General features: G+C 38.2%; 1 pseudogene; it reads left to right on the plus strand.

Moving 5' to 3' along the window:
- Nucleotides 1-2,072: 2,072 nt before the first annotated feature.
- On the plus strand, nt 2,073-4,080 carry LOC125109881 (ATP synthase subunit d, mitochondrial-like; annotated as a pseudogene).
- Nucleotides 4,081-8,247: the final 4,167 nt, after the last annotated feature.

Raw genomic sequence — 8,247 nt, forward strand, 5'->3', positions numbered from 1 at the left:
AAACCGAGAACCTGAGGATATTGATAAGACTTGTTTGCTGAGGTACCCAATTCATCACAAGCCACCAGGAATTCAACATGGAGGGATGGCGTTAGTTACGCATCACTGTGATCGGATAGTTATCCTTACATAAAATGAAAAGCATGTCCATATTCCTATTACTAATTCAGAGGACACAGCAATATAAGACCAAAGTTACAAACCCCTAAAATGCCCTGCCAGGACAATGACTGTTTTCATATATTTTGGTCTGAGCATGTGATTAGTAAGTGTATGACAGAGTAGATCAATGGAGCTAAATCCAGAAGAAACTATCTTTTTATCCTGAAATAATATCCTACCAATCCCTTAAAGTAAGTACTAAGTGATGCATCAAGCTTTTCCTCTCCTGGATCAAAGAGAAGGAGCTCTGAGAGCAGAAACACAGCAGTGGTTGTGGCAGGGAGGTACTGTGGTCCATTGTCTCTAGAGCAGAGGAGGGCGACAATCTGAAGAAAAGCATACACAAAAATATCATGGAACCCTACTCAGCAATGAGAAGGAATGAACTGCTGATACACTTGGTGATACACATGAATCTCAAAGATAACTGAACAAAAGGCAGCAGACTTTTATCAAAAAAATACATTCTGGGGGCACCTGGGTGGCTCAGTCAGTTAAGCGTCTGCCTTCAGCTCAGGTCATGATCCCAGGGTCCTGGGATGGAGCCTGGTTGTCTCCCTCTCCTCCCTGCTTGTGCTCTCTCTTGGTATCTCAGTTACTGTCTCTCAAATAAATAAATCTTAAAAAAAAATATTCTGTGTGATTTTATCTGAAACTCTGAAAAAGACATGTCTAATCCATAGTGACATCGATCAGTGTTTGTCTGAGGCCTGGGATGGGGGGGATTGCTTGGGAAGGGGCACAAGGGAACCTTTTGGGGAGATGGGAATGTTCTATATTTTGACTGTGGTTACATGGGTATGTACCTTTGTTGAAACTCAAGGAAATGTACACTTGAAATGGGTATGTTTTATTGCATGTACATTATACCTCAAAAAGTTGACTTTAGGGGGCGCTGGGTGGCTCAGTGGGTTAAAGCCTCTGCCTTCGGCTCAGGTCATGATCCCAGGGTCCTAGGATCGAGCCCCGCATCGGGCTCTCTGCTCAGCAGGGAGCCTGCTTTCTCCTCTCTCTCTCTCTGCCTGCCTCTCTGCCTACTTGTGATCTCTGTCTGTCAAATAAATAAATAAAATCTTTAAAAAAAAAAAAGTTGACTTTAAAAAAGTACATGGGGCTTCCATTTCCAGACAAGATGAGTCAGTAGATTCTACCCTATTCCTTCCACTTACTACAACCAAAAACTTGACAAAATACATAAAGTAACTATCGGACTTCCATGATGGTAGGAAAAAGGTGAACTGTGTAGACAACTTGGGTCTCAAGCGATGACACAGCTGGGAGTCCTCGCGGGCTTTATTACTTAACTAGATCCCAGCCTGGGCACCAGAGAAAGCCAAACCCAAAACCATCCCCAAAGCACAAAGTCCCAAGGAAAGCCCACTTTCTAGGGGGTCAAAGGGCTGGGAGGGACAGCAGTGAAAGACAGACTTTTTGACAATGCTTGCTTTGTTCTGGGCAAACACCATGAAATAAGCTACAGCCCATCCTCTCCAGCAGGCTTTGGGGAGACTGTGGTGTGGAGCTTGCCCACCATCCCAGCTGTGCTCTACTGTCTGGGTAGTCCTCGCTCTCCTTTCTAGTGATGACTGTGATGTGGAGCTCTGTCAGTCAGCCCCACTCTGCACAAGTGTGATCAGCGAGAATCCCCTTTCCCTCCCATCCTCATGGAGTGCTGTGACAGCAGGGTAGGGCCTTGTTGGCATCCTTGCACTGCACTAAGCAAAGGTGACAAAGAGGCAGCACCCACCCTCTCACAGCTGGAGCATGTGGGGAGGATTACAGACAAGAGGGAGCTACAAAAAGAGATTGCTTCAATTTGTATATGAAGTGCAGGGTACACCCACCCACAAGTGACCTATGTGTGCAACCCACCAGAACTAACATAGTGAAAGCTTGAGAACTCAACTACGATGTGGAATACCGTACTGTTTCAGGACAGCCTCCGGGTAGCACACAGCACAGCAGACCAAAATCGTACTGATTTTAAGCTAAACTGACATTCCAGTTCACAGACCACAAAAGTGAGCCATGGTGCTCATTCTGAACTTGAACAAGTTGAATACATACTAACATAGTTTTAAAAAGGAACCAGTGACTCCTAATATAATACCCAAAAAGTCCAGGATAAAATCAAATAGTATGTGTCATACCAAAAGCCAGAAGAAGCCTGAACTGGAATGAAAAAGGACAATGAAGGGATGGCTAACAGCTGGTGCCTGGCTGGTTCAGTCAGCCCAGTGAGTGACTCTTAATCTCAGGGCCATGAATTTGAGCCCCACATTGGGCACAGCGCTTCCCTTAATTAAAAAAACAAGCAAACAAAAATAACCACAAAACAAAACCAACCAAACAAACAAAAAACAACTGATGCTAACATTAAGATGGCACAGATGTTGGGATTATCTGACAAGGATTTTAAAGTAGCTATCCCCAAAAAAGAAGAAAGAAAGGAAAAAAAAGAAAAGCTTCTGTGAGCAACCATGAATAGACCTGAAACAGAAAAAGAAAATTTCAACAGAGAAAAAGAAGATATAAAGAAAAACCAGATGGAAATTCTAAACCCGAAAAATGCAGTAACAACAAACTTACTGGGTGGGCACTGTGGCCCACTGGAGATGAGAGAGGAAAGCAGTGACCTTGCAGATAGACCACTAAAAATTCTACAACTTGAACAAAGAAACAACAAATGAACAAAATGTACAACTTCACGGGTCTGTGGGAAAATACCAAAATACATGTGTGTCACAGGAATCCCATAGGAAGAAAAGAAGTGCAGTTCAGAAAATATACTGAAACAATGGCTAAAAGCTCCCCAAATTTGGCAAAAGACATAAACCTACAGATTAAAGAAGCTGGAAGAACCCCAAACCAAGAAATCCTAAAAATCCTAAAATAGTATGCACTAACAGCCACATTCATAGAGACAGTAGAAGAGTGGTTTCCAAGGGTGAGGGATGAAGAAAACTGGAAGATATTTGGTCAAATGTTACAAACTTTCAGTTAGAAGAGGAACAAGTTTTGGGGATCTAACATACAGCAAGGGGACTATAGTTAACAATACTGTATAACGTACCTGGAAGTTGCTAAGAGAGTAGATCTTAAATGTTCTCACCAGAAAAAAAAAAAAGAAGAAGAAGAAGGAAATAGTAATCATGATGGAGGTGTTAACTAACCCAACCGTGGGCATCATTTTGCAATATATAAGTATGCCAAATCATCACATTGTACACCCTAAGTTTACACAGTGTTATCTGTTATATCTCAATAAAGCTGGAAAAAAATAAAAAGTGAAAAAATGATGAAGAAACCTAGAACAATACCTAGGAACTGTGGGACATTTACAAAAAGTGTAACATAGGTGGACTGTGGGCTGCTGGGTTTGGTGAAGGATCTCAAGATGGCCGGGCAAAACTTGCTCTAAAAGCCATTGACTGAGTAGCTTTTGGGGAAATCATACCCCCAAACCAGAAGCCCATTGCTAACTTCTGAAATTCTGGAATGAGACCTTTACCTCCAGGTGGGCTACTCTCCCTGAGAAACCACCTGCTGTTGGCTGGGTTTACTACAAGGCCAGTGTGGCAAAGGCTATCTTGGGAGATGACTTTGAGAAGAAGTTTAATGCCCTGAAGTTTCCTCTGCCAGAGGAGAAATATACTGTTCAGGTGGATGCTAAAGAAAAAGAAGACGTGAAAAGTTGTGCTGAATTTTTGTCTCTCTCAAAAGCCAAGATTGAGGAATATGAAAAAGAGCTAGAGAAAATGATCATAATTCCATGTGATCCAATGACCACTGAGGACCTGAATGAAGTCTTCTGGAAATCAAATTAGACAAAAAGTATCCCTACCGGCTTCACAAGCCAATTGAGTATTTATAAACTTGAGTTGGGGAGAAAGTTCTGGCCCTCATATTGTAAACTCTGGACATTAAAAATAATTATATAGAGGTGCCTGGATGGCTCAAGTCAGTTAAGTGACTGTTTGGGTCTTGAGATCAAGCCCCGAGTCTGGCTTCCTGCTCAGTAGGGAGCTCACTTCTCCTTCTCCCTCTGCTGCTCTCCCTGCTTGTGCTCTTTCTCTCAAATAAATAAAATCTTTAAAAATAATAATTATATGGTAAAGAAGAAAAATTGTCATGTACACAAAACAGGAAACACTAGAAGGAGAAGAAGGAGAAAGCAGAAGTAGTGGTAATGGCCATTTTCCAAAATTAATGATAGACACCAGAGCACAAACTCCGGTAGCTCAGAAAATACCAAGCAGAGCAAATATCAAAAATCTACACATATGTGTATCATATTCAAATTACAAGAAAATAGGGGCACCTGGCTGGCTCCTGAATTAAACTCAGGGTCCTGAGTTTAAGGACCACATTGGGCATGGAGCCTAATTTAAAAAAAAATCTTTGCTATTTGTATACCTACCTAATCATATAGATAACTCTTTGTTCAAAGTAATGATAGCAACAACGAACTGGGTGATTATAACACGGGTAAGTGAAGGGAGTGGCAGCCAATGTTACAAGGGATGGGAGGGAGGAATTTGGGGCTACTCCGTTACAAGACACCTGCACTCCCCAGGAAGTGGTATAGTGTTATTTGAAGTGTACGTACATGCAGATAATCAAATCATTATGTTACATATCTGAAATTAGTATGTCAATTATATGTCAGTTTTTAAAAAGTGGACTTGGATTAGTTGTAAACATACATTGCACACTTTAGGGAAACTACTAACAATTTTTTAAAGAAGTGATTGATAGGCCAAAAGGAGAGAAAATAGAAACATATAAAGTGAAAACCTGCCAGACGGGGAGTTTTAAGAATTCAAAGAACAAAGAAAAAATGTAATGAATACAAAAGAGTTACAGACATAGAAATTAATCCAACTATATCAATAATTACTTTAAATATGAATGGTCTAAATGAAAAGATCAATTGAAATCCCTTGTCACAGTGAATAAAAAACAAGATTCAATGACATGTTGTCTACAAGAAGCCCACTTTAACTACAAAGTCACAGGTAGATACAAAGTAAAGGGCCGGAGAAGTATATACCATTGCTAATGTTAATGAAAGTAAAGCTGGAATAGCTGTACTGATTTCAGACAAAGACGACTTCAGAGCAAGGAAATTTTTCAGGGATAAAGAGGGGCATTATATAATAATAAAAGATGGAAATGAAAATCCTTAGTTTGCATGCGCTTAACAGCAGAGCGACAAAATACGCACGGCAAAGACTGCTAGAACTACAAGGAGAAATAGATGAATTCACTATTACCAGTTAAAGATATCAACACCTCTCAATCAGTGATTCACAGGTCCAGCAGACAGAAAGTCAGTAAGGAAATAGTTGAACTGAATAGCACCAAAGTTCAATTCGATCTAATGGACATGTATGGAATACTGGGCAGCAGCAGAATAGACATTCTTAGAAAGCTCATGTGGAGCATTCATCAAAATAGACCACATTTTGGGCCATAAAACACACCTGACCAAATTTGAAAGAATAGAAGTCAAATAAGGTTTGCTCTTAGACCACAATGGAAATAAGTAACAGAAAGATAGCTGGAAAATCTCAATGTATTTGGATAATAATTCATGGATCAAAGAAGTCTCAAGAAATTTACAAATATTTTGAGTTAAAATGAAAACAGAACTTATCAAAATGTATGAAAAGCCATGCCTAGAGGGAAATTTATTGCATTAAATATATATATCAGAAAAGAAAATCTAAAATCAATAAGCTTCCAACATAAGAAACTAGAAGGGTCCATCAACTGATGATTAGCTAAAGAAGATATGGGGTGTATATACATATATATACACATATATATGTATATATACACATATATGTAAATACACCCCACATCTTCTTTAGCTATTCATCACACACATACACACACACACACACACACACACACACATACATACATACACACACATATATATGTTACTCAGCAATCAAAGAGAATGAAACCTTGCCATTTGCAACAGCATGGATAGAACTCATGGGTATTATGCTAAGCAAAATAAGAATAAGTCAAAGAAAGACAAATATGATTTGTGAAATATGATTGTGAAATATGATTTCACTCATATGTGGAGTTTAAGAAACCAGAGTTTAAGAGTTTAAGAACCAGAGTTTAAGAAACTAGATGAACATATGGGAAGGGAAGGAAAAATAAAATAGGATACAAACAGAGCGGGAAGCAAACCATGAGACTTCACTATACGGAACAAACTGACGGTTGCTGGAGGGGAGGTGGGTGGGAGATGGGCATTGAAGAGGGCACCTGTGATGAACACTGGGTATTATATAGTATGGAACCAATACTACACTATAGGTTAACTAACTTGAATTTAAATAAAAAATAGAGAAAAAAGAGCAATATAAGCAGAAGAAAAGAAGTAATAAAAAATTAAATCAGAAATCAATGAAATTGAAAATAGGAGATCAACAGAGATCAACAAAATGGAAACTGGTTCTTTGGGGAAAAATATCATAAAAATTTATAAGCCTTCCAAGATAACCAAGAAAAAAAAAAGAAATTATAAATATTGGACGTAAAGGAGGAGTCATTGAAAGGATAGTAAAGGAATATTATGAACAGCTTTATGCCCATAACTTTGTTAACGTAGATGAAGTGGGCCAATTCCTTGAAAGATACAAACCACCATAACTCACAAAAGGAGAATTAGATAATTTGAATAGTTTAACACTTACTAAAGAAATAGAGAAAAACCAAATTAAGGTATTTATGAGAGGAATATTACCAATACCTTTCATGAATGTAGATGCAAAAATACTCAAAAAATGTTAGCAAATCAAATCCAACAATGTGTAAAAAGACATACACTATGACCAAATGAGACTTATTCTAGGTATGGAAATCTGATTCGACATTCTAAAACCAGTTAATATAATCCATCACATCACTCCACAGGCTGAAGAAGAAAAATCATGATCATATCAGTAGATGCAGAAAAAGCATTTGACAAAATCCAATACCCATTCATGATAAAAACTCTGAACAATTTAGGAATAATGGGGAACATTCTCAAACTTAATGATGAAGGGTGTTTAACATAATCCTATGGTTAACATCATACTTAATGGAGAGACAGTGGACATTTTCCCCTTAAATTAGGAATATGAAAAGATATCCCCTCTCACCACTCCTATTCAACATTGGACTGGAAGTCCTAGTTAATGCTGTAAGAAAAGGAAAGATATACATATGGAGAGGGGAGAAGATAAATAAAGCTGTCTTTGTGCATAGAGGACATGGCTGTCTATGTATAAAATTCCATAGACTAGACCAAAAACACTCTTGGAACTAATAGGTGATTATAGGAAGGTCACAGGATATAAAGTTAGCATGTAAAAGTCAATTGCTTTCCACTGCCAGCAATGAATAGTTGGAAACAAAACCATTTACATTAGCAGCAAAAATAATGAAATATGGAGGCATAAGTCCAATAAAACAGATACAGGCTTTATAAGAAGAAAATTATAAAACTCCAATGAAAGGAACCAAAGAAGATACAAATAAATGGAGAGAGAGTTCATGTGCGTGGATAGGAAAACTAAGTATTTTTAAGATGTCAATTCTCCCTAATTCCGTCCATAAATTCAACTAAATCCCAATCAAAACCCAGCAAGTTTTTTTTTAATATTGACAAGCTGATTTTATATATGAAAAGGCAAAAGCTGACTTTATATATGAAAAGGCAGAAAGTCCAACACAATACTGAGGAAGAAGAATGAAGTCAGAGGATTCACACTACCTGACTTTAAGACTAACCATTGATCTACAGTAATCAAGACAGCAATACCCAGGTTGAGCAGTGGAACAGAATAAAGAGCCCTGAAATAGACCCACACAAATGCAGTCAACAAAAAGTCAACTTTTTTTTTTTTTTGACGAAAAAGCAAAGGCAATTCAATGGAGAAAGGATATTCTTTTCAACAATGATGCTAGAACAATTGGGCATCCATACGCAAAACAGTGAAGCTAGATTCAGCCCTTACACTTGTTACAAAAGTAAACTCAAAATGGATCTTAGACTTAAATGTAAAATACAAA

Source organism: Lutra lutra, chromosome 9 (assembly GCF_902655055.1).
Source record: "Lutra lutra chromosome 9, mLutLut1.2, whole genome shotgun sequence".
Classification (NCBI taxonomy): domain Eukaryota; kingdom Metazoa; phylum Chordata; class Mammalia; order Carnivora; family Mustelidae; genus Lutra; species Lutra lutra.